Source organism: Ranitomeya variabilis, chromosome 5 (genome assembly GCF_051348905.1).
Source record: "Ranitomeya variabilis isolate aRanVar5 chromosome 5, aRanVar5.hap1, whole genome shotgun sequence".
NCBI classification, from domain to species: Eukaryota; Metazoa; Chordata; class Amphibia; order Anura; family Dendrobatidae; genus Ranitomeya; species Ranitomeya variabilis.
Window position 1 is genome coordinate 173,253,864 of NC_135236.1, and position 19,658 is coordinate 173,273,521.

At 41.9% G+C, this 19,658-nt stretch overlaps 1 protein-coding gene across 6 annotated transcripts in view; it reads left to right on the forward strand.

Annotated features, from left to right (window-relative positions):
- Window positions 1–19,658, forward strand: part of ZNF710 (zinc finger protein 710) — a 239,113-nt gene that overhangs the window by 151,954 nt on the left and 67,501 nt on the right. For 3 of the 6 annotated variants that reach the window (XM_077263520.1, XM_077263523.1, XM_077263522.1), the window contains exon 1: window positions 2,803–3,060. The exons of 1 other annotated variant lie outside the window; for it this stretch is intronic. The gene's annotated coding sequence lies outside the window, so the exon portion shown is untranslated. Of the gene's footprint in view, window positions 1–2,802; window positions 3,061–19,658 lie in introns of those variants that run through there. 2 more of the 6 variants (XM_077263524.1, XM_077263519.1) reach the window with 1 other exon arrangement.

Below are 19,658 nucleotides of genomic sequence, written 5' to 3' on the forward strand. Positions count from 1 at the left end.
AGAGGAGAGGGAAAAAACATACACAGACTGAAATGAGAATTTAGCAAAGGAGGCCACTTCTAGCTAAATAGAAAGGATAGGACAGAGTACTATGCGGTCAGTATTAAAACACTAGAAAATATCCACCACAGAAAATACAAAATCTCCACAGCTAACTAAAGATATGGAGGGTATATCTGCATCTCCAGAGATACCAGCTTGGCTAAACAAATCCTTATACAGACCAAGCTGGACAAGACAAAAACATGGAAAAGTACTGAACAATAAGGCCACAGCATGTGGACAGCAAAAATCAAGGCCAGAACTTATCTTTGTTGAAATGAACTGCAAAGCAGAAGAGACCAGGCAGGGATGTGAATCCTCCAGGAACAATGGACAACTGGCACTGACTAAAGGGTGAAGCAAGACTAAATAGCCCAGTCAAAATTGCAAAAAGTGAACACACCTGATAAATGCTGCGATTCAGAGACAGCAGCGCTACCACTTACAACCACCGGAGGGAGCCCAAGAGCAGAATTCACAACAGCAGCCCCCTTCATAGAGTGTAATTCATCCCCCTTCATAGAGTATAATGCAACCCCCCATAGAATTTAATGCAGCCCCTTCATAGAGTATAATGCAGTCCCTCATTGAGTATAATGCAACCCCCTTCATAGAGTATAATGCAACCTTCTTCATGGAGTATAATGCAGCCCCCTTCATATAGTGTAATGCAGACGCCTAAAAGAGTATAATGAAGCCCCCTCATAGAGTATAAGGCAGCTCCCTCATAGAGTATCATGCAGCCTCCATCATAGAGTATAAAGCTTCCCCTTTAATATTGTATAATGCAGCCCTCTTCATAGAGTATAATGCAGCCCCCTCATAGAGTATAATGCAACCCCCTTCATATAGCTCATTGAGGTAGCAAAGTTGCCTAAGGGCAGAATTTTTAATCTGTTGGAACCCGAGGAGCAAGCCATGAGGGAATATATTCTGGAAAATGTGAAAAAATGGATTTATTTGCCATTGTAAATTCTTGGTTGGAGCAGGGATCTTTTTTGTGGCCAAAAAGGATGAAGGTTTGAGCTCATTCATATAACTGTACGTAATCAGTAGCCTCTCACACTCATCCCTGACCTCTTTAATCAACTGGTGAGGGCAAGTTGGTTTACCAAGCTGGATCTCAGGGGGGCTTATATTCTTGTTCGAATTAAGGCCACGTTCACACGCTGCGGGTTCCTCTGCGGGTTAATCCCGCAGCGGAATTGAAAATCTGCAGGGCAAAACCGCTGCGGTTATCCCTGCAGATTTATCGCGGTTTGTTCCGCGGTTTCCGCTGCGGGATTACTGCTGTACTATTGATGCTGCATATGCAGCAATATGCAGCATCAATAGTAATGTAAAAAATAATAAAAATTGGCTATACTCACCCTCTGACGTCGCGATCTCCCCGGCGCTGCAAGCAGCTGTGCCGACAAGGACCTTCGTGACGTCACGGTCATGTGACCGCGGCGTCATCACGGTCATGTGACCGCGACGTCACCACAGGTCCTGTTCGGCACAGCAACTGAGACCGGACGCCGCGGGCAGCGCAGAGAGGTGAGTATAGCATGATTTTTTATTTTAATTCTTTTTTTTTACACCCAAATATGGTTCCCAGGGCCTGGAGGAGAGTCTCCTCTCCTCCACCCCGGGTATCATCGGCACATTATCCGCTTAACTTCCCGCAACGTGGGCACAGCCCCGTGCGGGAAGTTAGCGGTTCAATGCATTTCTATGGGTGCAGAATCGCTGCGATTCTGCACCAAGAAGTGACATGCTCCTTCTTTTTTTCTGCAGAAAATCCGCGCGGATTTTCCACAGAAAAAAAGGATCGTCGGCACAGCGGGTTTTGTTTTCCATTAGGTTACATTGTACTGTAACCTACATGGAAAAAGGATGCGGACCCGCAGCTGCAAAACAGCTGCGGGTCCGCAGCAAAACCCGCAGCGTGTGAACATGGCCTAAGGAGGAGGATGAGTGGAAAATGGCCTTCAATACCTCACACGCACATTATACACACATACATCACACACACACACACACAATTATATATGACACACGCATACATTACACATACTGTATATCATACACATATATATATATTACACAATTATACATGACACACACATACTGTACATTACACACATATACATTACACACATGTACATTACACACACATACATCACACACGTACATTATACACATGTACATCACACATATACATTACACACACATACATCACACACATAATGTACATTACACACATATATACATTACATGCAGTGACATTTTCCACCATTCTCTCAGCTATTTTTAATTCTGTGCAGTAAATGTCTCTCACTGTCTTGAGAAAAACTACAAGAGAAACCAAGAAAAAAAGAGGGAAGAGAAAGGAGGAAGAGAGAGGACAATAAAAAAAACAGGTCAGGGCACATATATATATTACACAATTATACATGACACACACATACTGTACATTACACACATATACATTACACACGTACATTATACACATGTACATCACACATATACATTACACATTATACATATTTTGTGCAGTAAATGTATCTCACTGTCTTGAGGAAAACTACAAGAGAAACCAAGAAAAAAGAGGGAAGAGAAAGGAGGAAGAGAGAGGACAATAGTAAAAAACAGGTTCTGCTTTTAATGCACCCAGAGGAGTTTCAAAGGGAGAAAAATCCCCTGTCTGTAGTGTAAAAAGAGAAAGAAAACTTGTGGTGGAGGAGGGGAGGAAGTGAGAAAACAAAAGAGAGAGAGAGACAGGGCTCTGGCGGCTTCTCTTTCTGTTTCCCTCTGTCTTTCTCTCACAGAGCAGGCTTAGGAGGAGCTGTTTTGCATCCATTCACGTCAGCCCTGCCTCATTCCCTTCTTCCTTCCTGCTACAGAAAGACACAGAACAAACCGAGAAGGGAGGACTGAGAGAAAGAGGAGAGGAGACATCCCAGCAGCGCCTCGGTCTCTGCTGCCCCCACGGAGGAGCGGCGAAGCCGGGAGCCCCAGCACTTCACCTACACGGTAAGTCCCGCACTTTTATTATCGCTCCAGCTACAGGCAATGAAAGGGTGCACTACTTCCCCGTCTCTTGGTTACCCCCCTCGGAGGTCTCATGATGGTACGTTCTCTCTTGGGAAGGGTCGGCAGGGGGACATGGACCGTGCCTGTACAGGGGGGTGTGAGCAGTTACACTAGTAGCAGGTCTCTTTCACTTCCACATTCGCTCGTGTCACTCCCAGTGAGAGGAGCAGTAATGGTGAGAGACCGAGGCACGTCACGGAGGAAGGAGAGAGGCATGCTGTAGTGTCACAGGAGGGACCTACAGGGCAGAGGTGGCAGACACAGGGCAGAGGTGGCAGATACAGGGCAGAGGTGGCAGATACAGGGCAGAAGTGGCAGATACAGGGCAAAGGAGACAGATATAGGGCAGAGGTGACAGATATAGGGCAGAGGTGGCAGATACAGGGCAGAGGTGGCAGATACAGGGCAGAAGTGGCAGATACAGGGCAAAGGAGACAGATATAGGGCAGAGGTGACAGATACAGGGCAGAGGTGGCATATACAGGGCAGAGGTGGCATATACAGGGCAAAGGTGGTACATGGAGGGCAGAGGTGGCAGATACACGGCAAAGGTGGCATATAAAGGGCAGAGGTGGCATATACAGGACAGAGGTGGCAGATACAAAGCAGAGGTGGTACATGGAGGGCAGAGGTGGCAGATACAGGGCAGAGGTGGCAGATACAAGGCAGAGGTGGTACATACAGGGCAGAGGTGGTGGATACAAGACAGGTGTCAGAGACACCTGTCCATGGCTGAAGTTTGTCACTGCTTGTAGCTGTAAACTTTTACCTCCTCAGTGACTGCTGGCGAAGATGCTGATGCCAGTGTGAGAGCTGTGGGCACAGGCAGTGCCAGTCACTGAGGAGCTGCTGCCCACCTCAGTATGTCTGGCATAAGCCCCCTCCGCTCACACCCCTCTAGTTTGCAGGAATTGTGGACTCCATGGCGTTGGCAGGCGACGTTGGCGTGCATCGATTGCCTCCTGCTATGACATCCAGCATGTCCTTGTTGGCCAGTGTTTGTACACGGACATGATTACATGGATGTTGGCATCTGCCTCTGCACTGGATCAGCCCCTCATGTTGAGCTGGAGGCCCCCTCTGCTATTGTACCCTGTAGTACGCAGGTGATGGCTTATTCTGGGCACAGGTAAAGCTTCGCCAGCAATCAGATGAAGCTCCTGTAGATAATCACTTATAGCATTCATAGCCATAATCGCTGCCTCCTGGAACATGGATGAGCTGATGGGAAGAATAAGACTCCATCATTGTACTGACTCAGGAGAGACACCTGTATGTGTAGTGATGTGTGCTGAATCTGGCCGAGGTGCTCTCGTTACCCTGGGGTTTGGGCTCTGTAGTTAACCTTAAATGCAGCATGAATCAAAAACACAGGACCCCCCTCCACATAAAAATAAAGCACAATATGTGCTGGACATGTTGCTCTTTTCCTGGTAGCCCACTGCTTTTATTAGTAAGATTTGTAAAGACGCTGCTGCCCAGGATTGAGTCTGAAGCCCCCATACACAATACATAGCTATCAGCCAGCAGCTACCCCACCAACTGCCCCATAGACAGGAGAGCTCGGCGCGGCTGGGGGCTCCTCTGTGAGAAAGCCACAGTCAGATTCCTCTGGTGGCACTTCTCCCAGAGAGCAAAAGGATTGCGAGTCTTGAAATTGGACATGGCGTATCCTTCTCTCCCCCAGCTTCATGTGCCATACGCATTAGACTCTTGGACGATCCCAATGATTTCTGTGTGTTTGGCCATTCTTAGTCTAATGTGTATGGGAGCCTTGTGCCGCTTGGAGTAGAGCAGTATGCCACATGTGTGCCACTGACTCAGTCGTCGTCTACGTGACTGACTGGAGATATCCGACAGGGTATTCTTGCTGATTGCTGGGAATCTGACCTCTCGGACTCCCATCAATCCCAAATTAACGTCTTGCCTTGGATAGGTGGCAGCTATCAGTGTTGGGAATAATACTTTTAGGGTATGTGCACACGTTGCGGATTCTCTGCGGATCCGCAGCGTTTTTTGCAGTGCAGAAACGCTGCAGATCCGCAATTGATTTACAGTACAATGTAAATCAATGAGAAAAAAAAATGCTGTGCACACTTTGCGGAAAATCCGCTGCGGAAACACTGCGGTTTAAAAGAAGAAGCATGTCACTTCTTTTTTGTGAATCTGCAGCGTTTTTGTACCCATTCCATTATAGAAAACCGCAGGGGTAAAAAATGCAGCAAATCCGCAAGAAAACCGCAGCAAAAACGCACAAAAAAACGCTGCGGAACCGCACAAAAAACCGCAGGTGCGTTTTCTGCCAGGAGAGACAGAATCCGCACCAGAAATTCCTAAGCCTAATCCGCAACGTGTGCACATAGCCTTAAATTGCTCCCAGCCAGCCGCTGTCAGTTGAAGCACCTTCTAAAGCACAATGTGTATTTTAGTGAACACATTCTTCATAAGACATTCTGATCACTGAGTTGTGTTGTCCCTCTGCTGTTCCTCATGTAAATGTCAGAATACATACATTGGGGGTGTATCCCTACATGCTCACGCTGTTTAATCAGCGCTGACACCATCACACTGTGTGAAAACACATCCTTTTTACAAGAGGAATGGTGACACCTTTTCTCTTTAATGTGCAGGGTATAATGCCTGGTAGGCAAACCTAATTATCGAAAATGGGAATTGCTGACAACTTCCCTTACATGTACAATTACTGTAATAACAAGTATTGGCTGAGAATAGTTTTTATAGTAAGTATCTAATCTGCGTGTACTTGTTGCTTCTTGTCTAGTAGAACCTACTACTTTAGATGCATAAGAGTAGGGGCAGGCGGTGCGGCCGAAATGTCACCACCTCAATGGCCAATTACCATAGCATTTTGTTTTACGTGCTCGCATGGGTGGAGATTTGGTTGTGCTGCCACCATGCAGCCACACCAACGGGCTGCACTCCTTGTATACACATATATACAGTATGTAATATGAACATATATATGTAAATACACACACACACATATATATATATATATATATATATATATATATATATATATACAGTCATGGCCAAAAGTATTGACACCCCTGCAATTCTGTCAGATAATACTCAGTTTCTTCCTGAAAATGATTTCAAACACAAATTCTTTGGTATTATTATCTTCATTTAATTTGTCTTAAATGAAAAAAACACAAAAAGAATTGTCCTAAAGCCAAATTGGATAAAATTCCACACCAAACATAAAAAAGGGGGTGGGCAAAAGTATTGGCACTGTTCGAAAAATCATGTGATGCTTCTCTAATTTGTGTAATTAACAGCACCTGTAACTTACCTGTGGCACCTAACAGGGGTTGGCAATAACTAAATCACACTTGCAGCCAGTTGACATGGATTAAAGTTGACTCAACCTCTGTCCTGTGTCCTTGTGTGTACCACATTGAGCATGGAGAAAAGAAGACCAAAGAACTCTCTGAGGACTTGAGAAATCAAATTGTGAGGAAGCATGAGCAATCTCAAGGCTACAAGTCCATCTCCAAAGACCTGAATGTTCCTGTGTCTACCGTGCGCAGTGTCATCAAGAAGTTTAAAGCCCATGGCACTGTGGCTAACCTCCCTAGATGTGGACGGAAAAGAAAAATTGACAAGAGATTTCAACGCAAGATTGTGCGGTTGTTGGCTAAAGAACCTCGACTAACATCCAAACAAGTTCAAGCTGCCCTGCAGTCCGAGGGTACAACAGTGTCAACCCTTACTATCCATCGGCGTCTGAATGAAAAGGGACTGTATGTTAGGAAACCCAGGAAGACCCCACTTCTTACCCCGAGACATAAAAAAGCCAGGCTGGAGTTTGTCAAAACTTACCTGAAAAAGGCTAAAACGTTTTGGAAGAATGTTCTCTGGTCAGATGAGACAAAAGTAGACCTTTTTGGGCAAAGGCATCAACATAGAGTTTACAGGAGAAAAAAAGAGGCATTCAAAGAAAAGAACATGGTCCCTACAGTCAAACATGGCGGAGGTTCCCTGATGTTTTAGGGTTGCTTTGCTGCCTCTGGCACTGGCCTGCTTGACCATGTGCATGGCATTATGAAGTCTGAAGACTACCAACAAATTTTGCAGCATAATGTAGGGCCCAGTGTGAGAAAGCTGGGTCTCCCTCAGAGGTCATGGGTCTTCCAGCAGGACAATGACCCAAAACACACTTCAAAAAGCACTTGAAAATGGTTTGAGAGAAAGCACTGGAGACTTCTAAGGTGGCCAGCAATGAGTCCAGATCTGAATCCCATAGAACACCTGTGGAGAGATCTAAAAATGGCAGTTTGGAGAAGGCACCCTTCAAATATCAGGGACCTGGAGCAGTTTGCCAAAGAAGAATGGTCTAAAATTCCAGCAGAGCATTGTAAGAAACTCATTGATGGTTACCGGAAGCGGTTGGTCGCAGTTATTTTGGCTAAAGGTTGTGCAACCAAGTATTAGGCTGAGGGTGCCAATACTTTTGTCTGGCCTATTTTTGGAGTTTTGTGTGAAATGATCAATGTTTTGCTTTTTGCATTATTCTCTTTTGTGTTTTTTCATTTAAGACAAATTAAATGAAGATTATAATACCAAAGAATTTGTGTTTGCAATCATTTTCAGGAAGAAACTGAGTATTATCTGACAGAATTGCAGGGGTGTGAATACTTTTGGCCATGACTGTGTGTATATGTATATATATATATATATATATATATATATATATATATATATATATATATATATACATATATATATATATATATATATATATATATATATATATATATATATATACATATATATATATATATATATATATACACATATATATATATATATATATATATATATATATATATATATATATATATATATATATATATATATACGCATATATATTACACATACAGGTCCTTCTCAAAAAATTAGCATATAGTGTTAAATTTCATTATTTACCATAATGTAATGATTACAATTAAACTTTCATATATTATAGATTCATTATCCACCAACTGAAATTTGTCAGGTCTTTTATTGTTTTAATACTGATGATTTTGGCATACAACTCCTGATAACCCAAAAAACCTGTCTCAATAAATTAGCATATTTCACCCGTCCAATCAAATAAAAGTGTTTTTTAATAACAAACAAAAAAACAATCAAATAATAATGTTCAGTTATGCACTCAATACTTGGTCGGGAATCCTTTGGCAGAAATGACTGCTTCAATGCGGCGTGGCATGGAGGCAATCAGCCTGTGACACTGCTGAGATGTTATGGAGGCCCAGGATGCTTCAATAGCGGCCTTAAGCTCATCCAGAGTGTTGGGTCTTGCGTCTCTCAACTTTCTCTTCACAATATCCCACAGATTCTCTATGGGGTTCAGGTCAGGAGAGTTGGCAGGCCAATTGAGCACAGTAATACCATGGTCAGTAAACCATTTACCAGTGTTTTGGCACTGTGAGCAGGTGCCAGGTCGTGCTGAAAAATGAAATCTTCATCTCCATAAAGCATTTCAGCCGATGGAAGCATGAAGTGCTCCAAAATCTCCTGATAGCTAGCTGCATTGACCCTGCCCTTGATGAAACACAGTGGACCAACACCAGCAGCTGACATGGCACCCCACACCATCACTGACTGTGGGTACTTGACACTGGACTTCAGGCATTTTGGCATTTCCTTCTCCCCAGTCTTCCTCCAGACTCTGGCACCTTGATTTCTGAATGACATGCAAAATTTGCTTTCATCAGAAAAAAGAACTTGGGACCACTTAGCAACAGTCCAGTGCTGCTTCTCTGTAGCCCAGGTCAGGCGCTTCTGCCGCTGTTTATGGTTCAAAAGTGGCTTTACCTGGGGAATGCGGCACCTGTAGCCCATTTCCTGCACACGCCTGTGCACGGTGGCTCTGGATGTTTCCACACCAGACTCAGTCCACTGCTTCCTCAGGTTCCCCAAGGTCTGGAATCGGTCCTTCTCCACAGTCTTCCTCAGGGTCCGGTCACCTCTTCTCGTTGTACAGCGTTTTCTGCCACATTTTTTCCTTCCAACAGACTTACCATTGAGGTGCCTTGATACAGCACTCTGGGAACAGCCTATTTGTTGAGAAATTTCTTTCTGGGTCTTACCCTCTTGCTTGAGGGTGTCAATGATGGCCTTCTTGACATCTGTCAGGTCGCTAGTCTTACCCATGATGGGGGTTTTGAGTAATGAACCAGGCAGGGAGTTTTTAAAAGCCTCAGGTATCTTTTGCATGTGTTTAGAGTTAATTAGTTGATTCAAAAGATTAGGGTAATAGGTCGTTTAGAGAACCTTTTCTTGATATGCTAATTTATTGAGACAGGTTTTTTGGGTTATCAGGAGTTGTATGCCAAAATCATCAGTATTAAAACAATAAAAGACCTGACAAATTTCAGTTGGTGGATAATGAATCTATAATATATGAAAGTTTAATTGTAATCATTACATTATGGTAAATAATGAAATTTAACACTATATGCTAATTTTTTGAGAAGGACCTGTATATGTCTTCACTTGAGATCCAGTTTTTCAGGTTATTCATGAATTCAATTTGCCCTACTAGAGAGGTTATCCACGTTGGAGAAAAAGTTGACATCAGCAATAATACTAAAACAAATAATATATATTCACCCTCCGTTCCAGCCCTGCATATACTGTTTACATTGGCTGCAAATATCACATCCCGTATAGCTCTGCAGCCAATCATTAGCCTCAGTGTTATACGGTAAGATTCCGCTGAGGCTAGTGATTGGCTGCAGTGGTCATGGGTGGTAACCTCTTCAACCAATGTAAACACTATGTCAATGTGGGGCATCAGGGACACAGTGCTAGAACAGAGGGTGAGTATATGTGTTCAGTTATATTGCTGTCTATAGGTGGCTTTTTACTTCATCTGTGACTATATCTGGGCTTACCAAGAAGGCCGCGGATGTGAGTTGCTAAGACGTCTGTGGATTATGTGTTGATAATAGGAACAGTAGTAGTATCTTGGAAGTATACAGCAAGAAAAGGACAGTATGGGAGATACATATTGTACGGATGACATTGCATTGTTTTTATTGATTTTTGTGTAAGTTCTCTTTGCTTAACAAATATATAAAGATTAATTGGCTTCTAGAGCAGTCAGGTTATCTAAGTAACCCTCTCCTTGTGAACGTATCTATTGTGTTACATGTTAAGAAGGTCTTGACTGATTTCCTAAAGTTTTCCTCCTTATTCCTACATTTACCCACTTGCTCTAAACTCTATTTTTACAGAATAAATAACTATACTGAGTTGTTCTGTATTTTAATTCTTTCCACTATGATACATGTATGAGTGGATAGCTCTTGTGACAGCACTTTTAGGAAGTTGAGATTTTTTAAATCCTTTTTTGCACATTAGTTGTCTGGACATATTTATACTATTTGTGCAATATTGCCTGTGCACCTTGTATTAAGAGGAGAATAACGCAGATGTACAGTGGTCCTTCGAATGGTGGTCACCACTGATCAGCTCTAGCAGTGTCTGGATGTAAGCATTGAACAGAGCTCATCAGTATATCTCCAGTACACGTGTAGCTGCCACTGTGGGGTACTGCAGATCCGCTCCTACAAGAGCTGCTGTCCATGCCCTATTGTCTGCTGATATAAACAGCACAAGCCGCTGAGCCCAGTGATTGGCTGCGGCTACCACTTGCGTAATAGACATTATGTCACCGGTGCAGCCTATCAACAAAGACTAGAGCAATAACTGCAAGTCAGCTCTAGAACCTGGATAGGGTGAGTAACCTCTTTTTTTGTAATTTTATAGGTGGCCTTGTGTAACAATGAAATGTTAAACTTTACAATCGCCTTAATTTGCTCTGGGGCAACCAATGTAAGTTGAAAATATTGTAACTTTAGAACATAACTCAATGGATAAATTTGTTATGAAGCTCCAAAATGTCAACCCAGAATAAGAAAAAAATAAAGACTTGGGATAATTTAGAGTTCAGTGATTTTCTTATATGTAAAAACAGTTCGATACGGTTTCATCAGTATCATTGATCATCGTGTCATCAGAGTTTGGTCAGTAGTGTTGAGCGATACCGTCCGATACTTGAAAGTATCGGTATCGGAAAGTATCGGCCGATACCGGCAAAGTATCGGATCTAATCCGATACCGATACCCGATACCAATACAAGTCAATGGGACTCAAGTATCGGACGGTATTCCTGATGGTTCCCAGGGTCTGAAGGAGAGGAAACTCTCCTTCAGGCCCTGGGATCCATATTAATGTGTAAAATAAAGAATTAAAATAAAAAATATTGCTATACTCACCTCTCCGACGCAGCCTGGACCTCACCGAGGGAACCGGCAGCGTTGTTTGCTTAAAATGCGCGCGTTTCCTGCCTCCCGCGACGTCACGGCTTCTGATTGGTCGCGTGCCGCCCATGTGGCCGCGACGCGACCAATCACAGCAAGACGTGACGTAATTTTGAGGTCCTGGAAGCCTAATTCTAGGCATTCAGGATTTTAAAATTACGTTCCGGCTTGTGATTGGTCGCGTCACGGTCACATGGGCGACGCGACCAATCACAAGCCGTGACGTCACGGGAGGCAGGACACGCGCGCATTTTAAAATTACGTCACGGCTTGTGATTGGTTGCGTGCTGCCCATGTGGCCGCGACGCGACCAATCACAGCAAGCCGTGATGTAATTTCAGGTCCTGAATGCAGAAATAGGCATTCAGGACCTGAAATTACGTCATGGCTTGCTGTGATTGGTCGCGTCGCGGCCACATGGGCGGCACGCAACCAATCACAAGCCGTGACGTAATTTTAAAATCCTGAATGCCTAGAATTAAGCTTCCAGGACCTCAAAATTACGTCACGGCTTGCTGTGATTGGTCGCGTCGCGGCCACAAGGGCGGCACGCGACCAATCAGAAGCCGTGACGTCGTGGGAGGCAGGAAACGCGCGCATTTTAAGCAAACAACGCTGCCGGTTCCCTCGGTGAGGTCCAGGCTGCGTCGGAGAGGTGAGTATAGCAATATTTTTTATTTTAATTCTTTATTTTACACATTAATGTTGTATTTTACACATTAATGTTGTTCCGATACCCGATACCACAAAAGTATCGGATCTCGGTATCGGAATTCCGATACCCGCAAGTATCGGCCGATACCCGATACTTGCGGTATCGGAATGCTCAACACTTTTGGTCAGTTTTTACCCTGAGACCTTGGTCAGAGTTTCATAACTTTACTCTCGGTTGGAAAAATAACCCAACCTGGTTGAGATTTCTCATACTTCCATCAAACATTCCATGGAAAATGATATCTGAATGCTGTTTTTTTTTTTTTTTCACAAACTTGTATTAGTGAGTTTGATCCAATACATGCCTCCATGATTTTGTGTGAACCAATAGGTCCACAAAAATACACTGTCATGTGAACAGGCACATAGACTTTAATAGGTACACTTTCTATCTGTGAAAAACGGGTAGAACTCGTACGAGACAAAATGCCGCGTGACTGAGCCCTAATCCAGGTAAGTAATACAAATATAACTGCATATAACAGGAAGAAAGAGCTGCAGGAAGCTGTAAGTCTTGTTTTTGTGTTGGGGAGAATAACCTTTTTGGGGTCCTGAGCAATAAAAACAATTTAGCAGAAAAAAAATGAAGCCCACCGCCCTCCCCTGGTGTACAATGCAATCCTGCAGCAGGTAGAGCGCAGTACAGTACCTGTAGTACCACACAGTACTAGTAAGGTGCGGCTACACAGCATGCGCATGCGCCCCGGTGATACCCATGGTGTACCTGGGAAATGCCCATACTGGCTGATTCTCCATCTAATCCCACTTGTTGCAGATCTGCATTGTCTCTGGCATTGTATGTCTATTGTAACCTGAAGCCAATGTCACTAGTGGGACCCCTGTAATTGGTATCGCCAGACAGTGTGCTGTGACCTTCGCTTAAAAAAAAATAATAAAATTGATATATGATTAAAATTTGCAAATATCAGCTAATTTTGAGATAGTTCTTGACATAAACTGAGATCTGAACCAACTTGTCACCTAAGAGTCAGCAATTTATTTGATCTGAAGGTGCCAGTGTCTGAACTTCCCCTGAAGAAATAATTTCTTTTTGTAACTTAGATGTTTTTCATGCATGAAATTACAGTATACTGAGAATTCTAGACCTCACAAGCCTCAGAAAACGGATCTATAATCCGCAACGTCCCTAGGAGGGAGTGAAACCAGTTGTTATTAAAGTGGTTAGAAGGTACTTGTCATATGGACATCTTTCATTTCCATCCGCTTGTTACAAGAATCGTGTTGTCTCTCCCTTTACATTTGGGCCTTCTACAGTGTAAAGTAGGAAGCATTGACTATTAATCACGTTCTCTCAGTTACCACAATCTTGTTTTTCTTTTTAGATGTTCATTTTTAATATATAGATTTTTCTGTGTAAAGGGGTTGTCCTATCTCGTTCATTTTAGGTCACATAAAAAAAAATAATAATGTAATATCCACCTGTTTTGTAAACTGATTTCTCTGAAGGACACTGATCATTGAAATTTCTTTGACAGTGCAGTCAATCCAAATGTGGTTAGGTAGACCAAAATGACTATTTCCCATACAATGAATTTGGGGCTTTTTATGATGTCTTTACTAATTTAAGTGTAGTAGGGACATGATTTCCAAAATGTACAGTATTTGGAGGGCAGTGATGTTAGATACATCGTAGTTGCAGAATAATAATCGTATTTGTGTGACGTGACTCACAGCTGAATGTTTTACAACACACCCAAGTAAGTGGAGCAGCTCACACCATCTAGTTTCTTGACCTGTCACCAGGTCAAAAATGGATAATTTTTGTGGTTCTTTTATTCCTATTGAGTATTCCATTTTTTTAAAGGGGTTGTACACTACTCGGACAACCCCTCCTCAATCAGCATGTTTTCCCCTGTAAAATGTAAAATATCACTTATGCTCCCTTCCAGTGTTGATGCCATTCAACGGTAATGGCACGGACTCTCCCAGGGCTCACGTCACATTATGTTTCCACTCTTCCCACCATTGGACGTACCTACCAGACATCAAGGGGAAGTGAGGAGCCAGCCGCAGCTCTGGCTTCCTCTTGATGTCTGATTTGTCTGAACCACGGGACAGCGAGTGTTAGCACCACTAGAATGGTGTCGGCACTTGAGGTGGGTATAAGTGTATTTTATGGGTGCAAGCGTGCAAATTGAGAAGGGGTTCTTCGCGTAGTGGAAGACCCCTTTAAAAATGGAATACTCAGAGGAGCAATAGGAATAGAGTAAGAATAAAAACTGTCCACTTTTGACCTGGTAACAGTTCCTATTTTCCCAATACGATATATATATTTTTTATATACAGGCCCTTCTCAAAAAATTAGCATATAGTGTTAAATTTCATTATTTACCATAATGTAATGATTACAATTAAACTTTCATATATTATAGATTCATTATCCACCAACTGAAATTTGTCAGGTCTTTTATTGTTTTAATACTGATGATTTTGGCATACAACTCCTGATAACCCAAAAAAACCTGTCTCAATAAATTAGCATATCAAGAAAAGGTCCTCTAAACGACCTATTACCCTAATCTTCAGAATCAACTAATTAACTCTAAACACATGCAAAAGATACCTGAGGCTTTTAAAAACTCCCTGCCTGGTTCATTACTCAAAACCCCCATCATGGGTAAGACTAGCGACCTGACAGATGTCAAGAAGGCCATCATTGACACCCTCAAGCAAGAGGGTAAGACCCAAAAAGAAATTTCTCAACAAATAGGCTGTTCCCAGAGTGCTGTATCAAGGCACCTCAATGGTAAGTCTGTTGGAAGGAAACAATGTGGCAGAAAACGCTGTACAACGAGAAGAGGTGACCGGACCCTGAGGAAGATTGTGGAGAAGGACCGATTTCAGACCTTGGGGAACCTGAGGAAGCAGTGGACTGAGTCTGGTGTAGAAACATCCAGAGCCACCGTGCACAGGCGTGTGCAGGAAATGGGCTACAGGTGCCGCATTCCCCAGGTAAAGCCACTTTTGAACCATAAACAGCGGCAGAAGCGCCTGACCTGGGCTACAGAGAAACAGCACTGGACTGTTGCTAAGTGGTCCCAAGTACTTTTTTCTGATGAAAGCAAATTTTGCATGTCATTCGGAAATCAAGGTGCCAGAGTCTGGAGGAAGACTGGGGAGAAGGAAATGCCAAAATGCCTGAAGTCCAGTGTCAAGTACCCACAGTCAGTGATGGTGTTGGTCCACTGTGTTTCATCAAGGGCAGGGTCAATGCAGCTAGCTATCAGGAGATTTTGGAGCACTTCATGCTTCCATTGGCTGAAATGCTTTATGGAGATGAAGATTTCATTTTTCAGCACGACCTGGCACCTGCTCACAGTGCCAAAACCACTGGTAAATGGTTTACTGACCATGGTATTACTGTGCTCAATTGGCCTGCCAACTCTCCTGACCTGAACCCCATAGAGAATCTGTGGGATATTGTGAAGAGAAAGTTGAGAGACGCAAGACCCAACACTCTGGATGAGCTTAAGGCCGCTATTGAAGCATCCTGGGCCTCCATAACATCTCAGCAGTGTCACAGGCTGATTGCCTCCATGCCACGCCGCATTGAAGCAGTCATTTCTGCCAAAGGATTCCCGACCAAGTATTGAGTGCATAACTGAACATTATTATTTGATTGTTTTTTTGTTTGTTATTAAAAAACACTTTTATTTGATTGGACGGGTGAAATATGCTAATTTATTGAGACAGGTTTTTTGGGTTATCAGGAGTTGTATGCCAAAATCATCAGTATTAAAACAATAAAAGACCTGACAAATTTCAGTTGGTGGATAATGAATCTATAATATATGAAAGTTTAATTGTAATCATTACATTATGGTAAATAATGAAATTTAACACTATATGCTAATTTTTTGAGAAGGACCTGTATATAAAACCTTGTACAATTATACATTTTTTTGTGTGTTTTTATTTTTTGGAAAATTGATTATACGATGATAACCAAATGACATTTTATAATGTGTGAACTTTGGAATTTGGGGAAGATCTACTAATCAAGTCTAATATATAGAAAGTATAAACTGAAAAATGAAAATACACCACATTTATGACAATGATCATGGTGCTTGATATATTTTGCATAGCTTAAATCCTAACTTAACATCACATGTTGGTTTTCCCTTGCCTTGTACCAGTAATTTACTCCATTTGTGATTTTAGTCACACCCATCTTTCTTCTAAGCCACATCCCTAAGTGACGCCTAATTGATCAATGAGCCACAAAAAATGGTGCAAACAATAAAAGTAATGCTAGACATGTACACTAAACCCCAGAGTTCTGGCACATTAATCTCATTCATTATGTCATTAAAATAAGGATCCTCTCGTTATCAGATTACTATAGTCATTCCTATATTGTTGCCCAGTAAACTTTGTAAAGGGTCTTCTTTCAAATGCAGTAATTGTTTCCTCCTCTTTAGGCCTTCAAATAAATCTAAGCACTATTTAAAACAACAGCGACTGTATTTATTCCTTTTAATGGAAATTAAAAGGTTTCTGAGGGTTGGTAAACATGTAATTAGCAGAGACTTTCATCTTGCTCTCTGTGCTCAGCAGCGAAGCTGTGGAATGGCAACAAGTTGCCTGTACATTGTGCATGTCACAAAGTTATACAGGCGTAATAGCAATGGGTCATACAGAGCAAAAAAGATACGCTATTCACTTTGTGCTGAGAGTTTTTGTGATAGGTCATGTTCTTTTCTAAGATTCATTCATTAAATGATTTCTACAGTTTTATGTTAATTTTATTGAGAACTAGAATAAATTATTCTCCGTGTTGACGGTACATACAGTAGTTTGATGTTTTGTATTCAGTGTCCTTCCCTTTAATGTGTTATTTTATATATATATTTTTTTTATTAACTATGTAATTTGGTATTAAGGTGCAGGTCTGAATAGAGATAAGTAGACTGCAGTTCCGTCTCTTTATATTGTATCATCTATAATGGAATATTATTACAAAATTGCTTTGCAAGAAAATGTAAAAAGGTCATTGTTTTGAAATTATTTTGTTTTGCCAATTTAGTTTAATCAGACTTTATTGGATATACATAACAAAACATAACATAAAAACCAAATTTTCATTTGGGCCACGCAGGTTTTGCAAATTTAGATAAGTAATATTTCACCCTCTTTCACACCTGAAGTCAAAACTTGCTGCTTTTCTGTTACCAGAAACCAATGAATTGTGGAATCTGTAAGGTCACCTTTTTATTTATCTCTTATGTATGTGAATGGGTGAAAAAGTTTTGCAGTAACTTCAGAATAGCATAGTGATATATATAAAAGGTTGCTTCACGTGTACCGTATAAAAGGTTACATTTTAATTTAGAGTAAAATTTAAAATGCAGAAAGAATGGCCGTGGCCTGCTCAAGCGTGACATCCTCATTAACCTTCCTCATTATCCAAAGAAATGTAACATCCAATGGAGAAAAGTATTTATAACAGAGGATAGGGAGAATCATGGCACCACTCATAAAGCCCACTGAGTTGTCATGGTTCAGAAGAAGTAAAAGGCCATTTACACTGTAAGATAATCGAGATCGCGCATTGTTAAAAACTCTTGTTTCACAGTTATCTTGCAGTGTAAACAGGCTGCTGATCACCAGATGAATGTCAAAACGTTCATTCAATGGGGGAAATGATCTTTTCCCAAAACGGGATCATTCTTTTCTGTGTTACATCGTCCTGTGTAAACAGGACCTACACTGTCTAGAACAATGGCAGCCTATCTGCACTGAGAGTTGTCGTATAGATCGCTCAGTACGTTACATTTATGCTAGTCTGCCTGTGGCACTCAAACGACCACCAATCGGTAAAGGTTTCCCAGTTTGCAGTCGTATCTTGCCGCCAGACGTGAGGCTCTCCCATTCAGTCCTCCAACATAACTTCATCTTCTGGACATTGTTAGAATTTTCAGGGTTTGATGATCAGTGTTCGCTTGGGCATAACTAAAATGTACAATTTTTATAAAGTTTCACACTAAAGGGGTGTTCCAGTTTGGCAAACTAATGTTATTCTTTGAATTTAATTTTTTTCAATTTACCAATATTCATTTTAATGGTTATACCTTGTCTTTCAATTGAAATTGTATCTTCTTGCTCCTGTCCTTGGTCATGTCATGGATGCACAAGGAGCTTTTATAACGGTACTATAGCCAGCCGTCCATCTTTGTGTCCAACTTTTCATTATATTAACAGTAACATTTGTTTTCTAAACCATAATCACCGTAGTAAGTAGACTTTTCTGTATTTTTCATCAGATATTCTATATTTCATTCTGTTATGGGATTGATAACCTATATTCCTGTGTAGTAAAGTAAAAAGTTGATTGTATCTGCAGCATTTTCAGTAGCACTTGTATATTGCAGCTCACATTGTAGCCATTTTGATAGCTTTGTACAATTTCCTTGGCCGAGATCCAATCTGACTTCTCTAGAACTGAAGTTCTGAATTGCGCACAAAGAAGTGGCTCGCTTTTAAATAGTAGGAAATGTGTAGATTATCTTGAAGAAAAAAATGTTGCTTGTTTCTTGATGATTTCCTTTGAGAAGGAAATAAGTTCACAGAATGATGGATTGGTTTGAGTTGTTCTAAATTTATCTTTCCTGTTCCTTTATCCTCTCACATGTGAATGTTTCAGAGAAACATACAACGGGTAACGGTTTAAGGCTCTGACTCCTTCAGTGGTTTACATCGGGTACTGCTTTTTAAGGCTGACATGGAATAGGAATATCAGAAGTTTTAATTACTTATTCCTTTCTAAACTTGTACTATTGAGGCTTCTGAACAGTTACCAGAAGCTTACCGCTGGCAAAAGGGAACTGTAGGCACATGGATGATGAGAAAAGTGCTGTGGTCCCCATTTAGGATTGATTAGTGAGGTACATGGTACAACTGAACAACTGATATGGATTATAATGAGAATTATGCTTTAATATTCATATTTGAGTTTTATAGAAGAAGAATGTTTTACTGCCAACTCCTAAAGTACTGCTATGGTACCCGTCATCTGTTAACATACAGGGATGGCTAAAATATTGTAGAATTTAAAGGGAATCTGTCACCCCATTTTAGGCCTATAAGCTAAGGCCACCGCCAACAGGGGATTATCTACAGCATTCTATAATGCTGTAGATAAGCCCCTGATGTAACCTGAAAGATAAGAAAAACAAGTTAGATTATACTCACCCAGGGGCGGTCCCGGTGTGGTCCGGTCTGATGGGCGTCGCGATCCGGGTCCGGCGCCTCCCATCTTCATACGATGACGTCCTCTTCTCTGCTTCCTGTCGTGGCTCATGCGCAGTCGTACTTTGTCTGCCCTGTTGAGGGCAGAGTAAAGTACTGCAGTGTGCAGGCGCCGGGAAAGGTCAGAGAGGCCCGGCGCACTGCAGTACTTTGCTCTGCCCTCAACAGGCCAGATAAAGTACACCTGCGCA